Genomic DNA, 9,914 nt, shown 5'->3' with positions numbered 1-9,914 from the left:
CAAAGGCAGGCGCCAAACCGCTGCGCCACCCAGGGATCCCCTTATTTGGTCTTAATATGTGCCTCCAGGCATTGTTTAGAAAAATTAACATGTTTAATTCTCACAACAAACCATGAGGAAGATTCTTTTTATTTATTTATTTATTTTATTGGAGTTCAATTTGCCAACATATAGCATAACACCCAGTGCTCATCCCATGAAGTGCCCCCCTCAGTGCCCATCACCATCACCCCAACACCCATCCCACCTCCCTTTCCGCTACCCCTTGTTCGTTTCCCAGAGTTAGGTGGTCTCTCATGTTTTGTCACCTTTGAGGCAGATTCTATTATTATATCAATTGTTTGATGGGGAAATGGAGGCACTAAAAGCTTAAATAACTTCTCTGAGGCCACACAGATGAAAGGTGGCAGAGCTGGAATTCAAAACCGGGCAGTCTGATTGTAGAGTATCTTTTTGTAACCCCTAAGTCATATGTTGAACTGCTTTTAAAGAAAGAGTTTATTTTCTTGTTTTTCGTTATGTTTTGGTGTGTTCTGTCCTTCTCTGTCCCTTCAGGAATATAGGCTTTTTGCCTTGAGACCTTCTTTGTAATCCCAGGAGGTCCTTTCTTTTTCGATTTTGCAACTGCCCCCTAAGTACACTTTTTATTTAAGAGCCCTTATCAGTGATGTATGTGGGAGGATTTTTTTCTTTTTAATATGTTCTGCTGAATAATGAATGCTTCCTAAATTTGTTAATAATAGTGTCCGTGGGGGCTGCAGCTCTCTGGCTTCCCAACCTTATTAGAATTCTGTGTGCATGCATTTCAGTTCCCATACAGAGACATTTCCCTAGCAGGGTTTATTCTCTGTATTCCTTGATCATTACTTTGGTGGGTGGAGTAAATTCCTGTTGGGAACCTGAGTCAAAAATAAAGCCTTGCGATTATACAGGATCATGTTTCTTGCCGTGTATTATCACTATAACACAAAGGTTTGTTTAATAGCTAGCCTGTCCCCAAGTAAGAGCTGAGCCTCTGCAGAGGAGACCACCAAGAAATCCCTTATATGTGCCCAGAAATCATTCTTTTTAATGCAATCACATAGCTGTGTCTTTCTCTTCTTTTTCTTTAGCTCCAGTTTCCATTAGTCTTCTAAAATTACTTGGAAAAGCCTCATCCATCATGAAAATACCAGTGTTCAGGTCACTGTGCTTCTTTCCATGTTCCTGATTTACTCTCTTCATGATGCCAGCAGGGTGTTGGGTCCTACTACTAGAACATCACAAAAAGGCCTTTCATCCCTTCTGTGCCACTTACTTCCTCATTTGTGCCTTCCTTGTTTCTAGAGACCCAAATACATTTTATTGAAATGTTTAAAAATTTAAGCATTTCTCCATTTAATAATGGTTGTAACACTCTGACCAGAGGGCTGAAGAGGAAATAAATAGTGGAAACTTCTCCTCTCTTTCTTTTCTTTTTTTCTGGGCCTTTCCTTTCCTTTCATTGCTCACATAAAAACCAGAAACTTTTAGGCCTATGCATGGAGGTGAAAAGGTGCAGCAGGATTGCTGGAAGAGGAGGAGTACTCAAATACCACCAGTATCTGGCCAGACACATCTGGTTACATCATTCTAAGTTTCCCCAGCAACAGTTGCTGGAAATACAGTTTTAACCACTTTGCTTCATGCCCAATATCACATGGACTATCTCATGAGATAACAAAGGATCCCAAGGGTAGAGAGAAAGGGGGAAAAAGAAGATATGGATCTGTTTGTAGTAAACGATGTTGGAGATGGTTCTTGAAAAATGACTGAAGTTTTGCTAATTATAGAAGTCATAAATGAAAACATGAAAATATGTTTTTCCTTCTTTTCTCCTTCTTCTTTTTTCCACTCATTCTTCTTTGCTCTCACCTGTTTATCTGCTTTTCACTACAAAAGTTAAAGCTTAATATCCATGCTAGAAATAACAACATAAAGTAAGACTACCCTAGGGATACAATTTTGCCAATTCAGAAAGACATTCCACAGTGTGTAGCATCTTTATCAAATTCCCAAGCATTATTAATAATTTACACAAAATTACTATATACCAAATCAAATTATTTTAAGAATTCAAGAAAAAAACCTTAGTGGGTGTTATTTCCATTTTGCCATACTCCCTTATGTTGGAAGATTTTAGCCCAACAGAGAAGTTGAAAAAATAATACAAAGAATACCTATATATCACCCTTCACCTAGATTCTTTTGTTACCTTCTTGTCATATTTGCTTTCTCTTTTTATCCATATACACACTCACAGGCACCCCTTCCACACATGCATGTCTCTACGTATGGAATATGTCTATATAATTTTTACTGAAATAATTTACAGACATTGTGATGCTTTACCTCTTAAACTTCAACATATATCTTCTTAAGGCACTCTTCTACCATTATCACTCTCAAGCAAATTGCTTGAGATATTACTACAAAAATATCAAATGTAAATTCCCTGTCTAAAGTTCTCCAAGTGTCCCAACAATTTTTTTCCTACTTGATCCAAAACCCAGTAATACATAGCATTTGGTTACCATAACACTTTTTCTGCCATAATTCTTTTATCCCCAAAGAGTCACCTCCTTTTGTAGCCTTTAATGACACTGACAATTTTGATTCATCCATGCCAGCTGTTTGGAAAAATGCTCCATATACAAGTTGTGAATTGAACCCCAATTGGTAAGAATTGTACATATGTGGTGCTCTGTGGGGGTTTTCATTTTAAGTTGGGGATTTTGATTCAGTTTTTGTGTCTCTGTTATTGAAATGAGAGATACAATCAAAAGCACCAAATCATTCTTTAAAGAGTTACTTCTCAACATAGAAGCAGAAAAGACTCAGAGATATGTCTTTCCTGCGACTCAAAATCTAGGTCAACCAAACAACTAAACCCTCAAGATCATAGAAAGTATAGTTCAATTTTTTCCCCATATGTATACAGAGGAATCATCCTTATTTCTCAGATCCCATGGGGTTATCATAATGGTGAAATGACATAGATATGTGCAAATGCTTCATGGACGATAAAACAATGTACAATTGAAGTGTGACTTTGCCTTTATGCCCATATGATGAAAAACATTTCCAAAAAGGACCTCAATTTCTTGGTAGTTGACCAAGAAAACATTTACCACCTAGAGGATCATGCAAATATGTCTTACTATTTATTTCTTGCTGCCTTGCAATTAAAGACTTGCCTATGTACTTGACAGACTCCCTACTCCCACCACCCATCTGGTAGGCTTTTCTTTGAAATCGTACAAGCAAGTTCTATTTTGTTAGTAAGTTGTATCCTTATTCTTCAGAGTAAAAGACTACAATACAAATTATTGTCTTGCTAATACACCAGTACAGAAAACTTCTCAACAACTTTGATACATTAGCATGCTAATAAATTGCCTTCCCAGGGATAAATGTAGGGAGGGACAAGCCTGAGAACCTTGTTCTGGCATGTAAGATATTATTTTTAATAAATATAAAGTAAGCAGGTAATTTGTCAAGATATTCCAACTATGGCATGCTTTTAAGAATGCTTTTGAGGTATGAGAAACAGCACGAGAAAGTAAAATTGCTAGCATTGTTACTTTTCTTACACTTGCTGTGGAAATTCCACTTTTCTTACCATTTAGAAAACAGCTTTTAGAAATTGCTGATTATCATGGTGTTCCAAAGTAAAGTAGAGATGGAATTATAGGAAGTTATGTCAGCACATCCTGGACTAAAAGTAGAAGAATCAGAACACATAGAATTTCAGTAAGTACTCCATTAGATTACAGTATGTATCTACCAAATGTCTGTAGAGGTTGGTATTCCAAGGAAACAGGCAAAAGTCATATTAATTTAAATAAGGTTTGCTAAATAGAAATGAGAAGTTATATAATTATGAGATCAACTGTTTCAGCATTTTGCCAACAGAAACAGTTTCTGCCTGGAGTGAATTCCCCAATGTTCATTCAAACTTTAATGACTCAAGTAATGGTTTTTATACTTTTCAGATAATTGAAGAACAATATGAAAGTCGTCACATGTTATTGCTCATTCAAAACTGTCAAATATATTGTTCCTAGTAGGCTGTTTCTACGCAAATCTCTTTTTTTACAAGGCAACAAGGCACTCAGGGTTTTTTGTTGTTATTATTAAAGGAAGCATGTAATGTATACAATATACAAGGAAAAAGGAAATGGAGGAAGTGAAAGTATTGGGAACATTTGAAAATATACAAAATGTGTTATAAACTGAAATTGAGCAATCCTTAAACTAAATATGACAACATCAGAAAAATATTTATGTTATCTTCAATATAACACAGGAAAAATTCTTATTGACTACTAAACAGAGCACACACTCACACTCCTTCCTCTGTTAATGTAGGCCTTCACACTTTGGTCCAATTGACTTGTTTCCCACTTATACTTTGTTTCCCAGTATACTTTGTTGCATTTTCATTTCATCCCAAATGAACTATTCACTATTATTAAAAAAAAAAAAAAACGAACAAAAACACTAACCCACCAATCAAATAAAAAATATATGCTTTTCTACATCTACACCATGTTATCCTTCATTTAAAAAACTTTCATTCTCTTCTTAACTTCCATAGTACTTTAACTGTGCTTCATACAGGGAACAGTATAGTGGATGAAGTGGCTTACTACCCAGATCTCTCTCTTCCGCCTCCTTTCAAGGAGCTCTCATTTGCTCAGTTGCTACATGTTTTGCGAAAGACAGCTTACAGATAAGGCCTTCTTCAGGACATTTCTACTTAAGGAATCCACATAACAAAGGCTGGGTCCCTTGCTGGGCTGGGTCAGCCAGCATCACTGACTGGTTGAATAGGGTACAGACTAAATTCCCTTGCTTCAATTCAGAAAAATTTAGAATGTCTATTTCAGCTTCAGAGCTCCCTGAGGGGATGGATGAGGTCTGTTATGACAGCTTTGCAGGTCAACCTCTCCCTTTACTCAGTTCTATTTCCCTCATTTTCCTGCAGACAGTAGGTTCCTAAAAAGGACTTCCAAGAATCTACATCATGCAAATCTATGCTTCAGAGTTTCCGGGGGAAACTTGCCTTAACGCATTTGGCACCAAAAATTGTTTGAGGAAGCATATTGTACAAATCCACTTCAGCTAAATTGCCCACGAGTTGGCTGGAAGCGACAATCGTATCACCTGTGCTGTGCCAGAGCAATTGCTCAATTTTCATCAGTGCTGAAAAGTAATGGGATACAAGTACAAAAATGAATACAATGGCAGTGAAATATGTTACTTTGAGAGGTTTGGGGTAAGTAGTATTTATAAGGAATATGAAAGTGGATGTCTATTGCTAAAGGCAATCAAGCATTGGAAAGAGTTAATGAATATCTGAGGGTGATTAATCACCAATTTAAGACCAAGTGTGAAAGCCAGAGGACCTCTCAGACAGCATAAATAGTCTTTCAATTTCTACAACTCAGATAGAAAAAGATGAATACCAGGCCCAGATATTAATTAAAAGGGAAAAGAGGTAGGAAATCAATTGATAATTTAAGTCTGCTCTGTCAAAGTTTGGTCCATTGTTAGGTATGAAAGGATGGAGACTTAGGATGGAGAGACTTAGGGTGGAGACATCTGAGATTGATGCATTGAAAAATATAGGCCTGGGGTGCCTGGGTGGCTAAGTCAGCTAGGCATCTGCCTTTGATTCAGATCAGAGTCCCAGGACTCTGGGATCAGCCCATTAGGCTCTCTGATCAGTGGCAAGTCTGCTTCTCTTTCTCCCTCTGACCCTTCACCTGCTTGTGCTTTCTCTCTGTCAAATAAGTAAATAAAATAAAAGAAAGAACAAAAAAAGAAAAAAATATTAGTCTCCATCTTCCTCTGAACTCTCTGGTCATGCAGAAGTAGCCCAGTGCTCTCAAATTAAAACTAATTTTTCTTCTATATCTGAAGAGAAAGCAAAGGCCTCCACCCTGAAAGACTCCTAGCCCCTCAGGACCTACTCTCCTCTCCACTCCTGGCTATCAGACCAGTAATGAAGGTAAACTCAAAAAACAAAAAACAAAAAACCTCGACCAAGAACATGATGGGCTTCCTAAAGGGAGGAAAGGGATCTCATGTTAAAGACTGTGACCTGCCCTAGAGCAGAATATATAGGAGTCTGGATCTTGAGAATGTTGGATCAAGGAAAAAAATAGATTACAAAGAGTGTATCAATATGGAGGCACTTTCCTATGATATGAGATACAACTTAATGTGCTGCTAAGGATAAATTTGGAAGATGCCAAGTTCTTGGATGCTTGGTACAAGTAAAGACTTAGGCTAACTAAAATTGAAGTCAGAAACTGGCAGATAAGGGAGGAAGAGAGCAAGCGGCTTAGAAAACCTGACATGTTTGACTGGATATACTACATAAAGCTAGAAAACCCACTAGCCAGTTATGTTCTGCATGGGGTCTGGAGGAGACTTTATCACAGAACTAAGCTTCTTGATACTGTGGGGGATGAAAGGACCTGAGACAACAGAGTATAGGTCTTAAGCAAAATATATGCAGTTGCTGTTGAGTGGCAAAGGTTGGAGTTTCAACCAGAATTCAGACCTGCAGAGAGCTTAGAAATGGTTGAAAGAAGGAAAAAATATCCCTAGGGCCAACAAGCAAGTTGCTTAATTTGTAGAACCAAAATACTTGTGGAGGCAGAGGGCATCTGAAGCTCAGTCTCAGAAATGCTAGCCTTGTAACCCTCTACTGGGCATGTCCCCTGAAATCTTGGCTCCCAATGAAAGGGAAGAGAGGCAAGAGGGGAGGAAGGGGGTAGGAAAGTGAGAGTGAGCAGGATGAAATGACAGAAGTCTCCGATGTGAACATACTCCTCCCTCCCCTCAACCATGGCTACCACTGGAAAGTCTCATTCTGGTAACTTTTTATTTGTTCTGCCATCTATGTATTCACCATCAAATGATTCATCTCCTCATGCAGATATTTTATTTTATTTGATTTTATTTTATTATTTTTTTTTCATGCAGATATTTTAAACTGTGGGAGGTAAAAGAGAAACATAGAGAACTGAATGGATCCAATGCTCTTTTGGTAGTCTGACTATAGAGAGGAAACAGCTGTGTCTTTTTTCCCTTTACCACTTGCAAATAAAGGCAGATACACACTAATAAAGAAGTTTATTCCAAAATGTCATTTTGGACTCTAAGTGTTCCCATAGAGTGCATGTTATCATGTGGCGCTTTCAATTATAAAAACAGGCTTAATTGAGCTGAAATACTGTGCGTTTATGTTAAGTAAGAAACAATATTGTTTTAATATTATCCATATGTGTTGACAGAACATGAGAGATACCTAACTCTGGGAAATGAACAAGGGGTGGTGGAAAGGGAGGTGGGCGGGGGTATGGGGTGACTGGGTGACGGGCACTGAGGGGGGCACTTGACAGGATGAGCACTGGGTGTTATGCTATATGTTGGCATATTGAACTCCAATAAAAAAATATACACAAAAAATGCAATGGAAAAGAAAAAAATTAAAAATAAAGAAAATAAATCTACAAATTGTTTGATGCTTCTCCTTTCAAAAGTAGAGCTTAGTGCATCCTCTCACATGTATAATGGGCTTAGTGACTTACTTCTAATAGATAGCATATAGTTCAAAATACCATATGCCACTTTATTTTATTTTATTTTTTACAGATTTTATGTATTTATGAGAGACACAGAGAGAGGCAGAGACACAGGCAGAGGGAGAAGCAGGCACCCCTCCTCCCTGCAAGGAGCCTGATATGGGACCCAATCCCAGATCCCGGGATCACGCCCTGAGCCAAAGGCAGAAGCTCAACCGCTGAGCCACCCAGGCATCCCTATATGCCACTTTCTATAATTGGTCATAAAAGAGATTGCGCTTCCTCTTTTTTCTCTCTCATATCACTTACTCTGAGAGAGTATCTTAAGGACCCTAGAACAGCCCAGTGAATAGGTTTATGTGTCAAAGAATTGAAACATCTTACAAACAGCCAGCAGGAACTGTTTTTTGGTCTTCTGCCCAAAGCATGCAAGTGAGCCATTTTGGTAATAGATCTTTCTTCCTCAGTCAAACCTTCAGATAACTTTGGCCCAAGTTGACATGTTGCCATGCAAACTCAGGAGAGATGGTGGGCCAGTACCACTCAGGTAAGCCACTTCCAATTTTCTAATGCACAGAAACTATAAGTTAAAAAATATTTGTTGTTTTAAGCTGTAAGCTTGGGGTAATTTTTTTACAGTAATATATATCTAATACACTAATAAAGGACTTCATGATAATAAATAAATACTTTTTCAAGGGTGGTACTTAAAGAGTAAAGTTAATCAGAAATGATTAAAAAAGTGGAATACAAATGATACTTCTGGACACTATTGGAACAGTTATAATTAGTTGGAACTTTTGTACTGGAAATTTATTTTTAATCTTTTTTGGAAATTGTTAACTTTCATCAATTGATTCATTGATTTCCTGATTATGAAGAGTGAAGCAAATTTTGGGATACTGGCTATTCCTTTAATAGTATCATGTTCCCACTAGACTGATGGTTGGTAGGGGAACAACTGGGCCATAAAGTAAGTCTATGGATATCCATGGGTTTTGTCCTTAGCTGCTCTCTTCTCAGTATTTTGGTATGCTGTTAGGCTTCGTCCCATCGGAACCGGGGAGTGAATCAGCACCACTCATGAAATGGTACTAGTCTTTTCATTGTGTAGGAGAATCGCATTCACTGGGTAGGTGTGATACTTTGCAGGGAATCTGACAGCCTGGATAAAGAGAACTTCCTTCCATTCTTCATATCACGATTCATTCCTTTGGATCCTTCCTGTTATATTCACACTAGGAAATTATGGCTTTCCCAGTTGCAATATAGTTTTATAACTCCAGACATTTAGCAACCTGTGGCCTTTATACAATCCCCTTTTCCCTCTCACTCTTCCTTCCTTTTTCCCTTTCAGAATAGTTGGTATCTGATATGTATCAAGCTCTATGCTTAGTTATATGTATGTAAAGTATAGACAGTTTCTGCTCACAAGAAACTTGCAGTTCATGGTGGAAACAAGCAAGTAAGATTATTTTCAGAGTATAAAAAGTGCTAATGGAAGTACCACTGAGTGCTATGCATCTAGTTCAGACTCAGGAGTCAGGGAAAGATTCTAAGAAGTGTATTTGGGTGGATTCTGAAAGACAAAAATGAATGAAGTAAAAATGTTTGGGGAAGGGCAAGTGAAGAAGGGAGAAATTCATCTATAAAGACCTGGAAGCAGGGGATCCCTGGGCAGAAGGCAGTTTAGCGCCTGCCTTCCGCCCAGGGTCTGATCCTGGAGACCAGGCATTGAGTCCCAGCATTGGGCTCCCTGCATGGAGCCTGCTTCTCCCTCTGCCCGTGTCTCTGCCTGCCTCTCTCTCTCTCTCTGTGTCTCTCATGAATAAATAAATGGGGGGGAAAAAAAAAGACCTGGAAGCGGGAGAACTTGGCCTAGAGAAATACAAAGAGCCCAGGATAGCAGGATGGCTGATATAAATAGCTTGAGTGCATTATGATGAGAGATGAGATGGGAGAGACAGACTTCATGAAAGGCCCTTTATGCTACACTAAGAAGAATGGACTTTATTCTGCACCTTATAGGAAGCTATTAAAGAATATTTAGTTAATGTGAGGGGTGGAGTTACTATGATCAGATCTGCTTCTTTTAGTAAATTTTCTCTGTTGTCCATAAAGAATGCATTGAAGGAAGCAATATTGGAAGATGATGGGTATTACCATAATAATAGTCACATTTAATAAGGACTTTGAAAAAGAGATGCACTAGGATTCCAAAGCTGTTGGCCTGAGGCACTGGGGAATGGTGGTGCCATTTACAGAGAAAAAGAACATTAAAGAGGAGCAGGCCTT

Source organism: Canis lupus, chromosome 11 (genome assembly GCF_003254725.2).
Source record: "Canis lupus dingo isolate Sandy chromosome 11, ASM325472v2, whole genome shotgun sequence".
Taxonomy (NCBI): domain Eukaryota; kingdom Metazoa; phylum Chordata; class Mammalia; order Carnivora; family Canidae; genus Canis; species Canis lupus.
Note: the sequence above shows the minus strand (reverse complement) of the source record.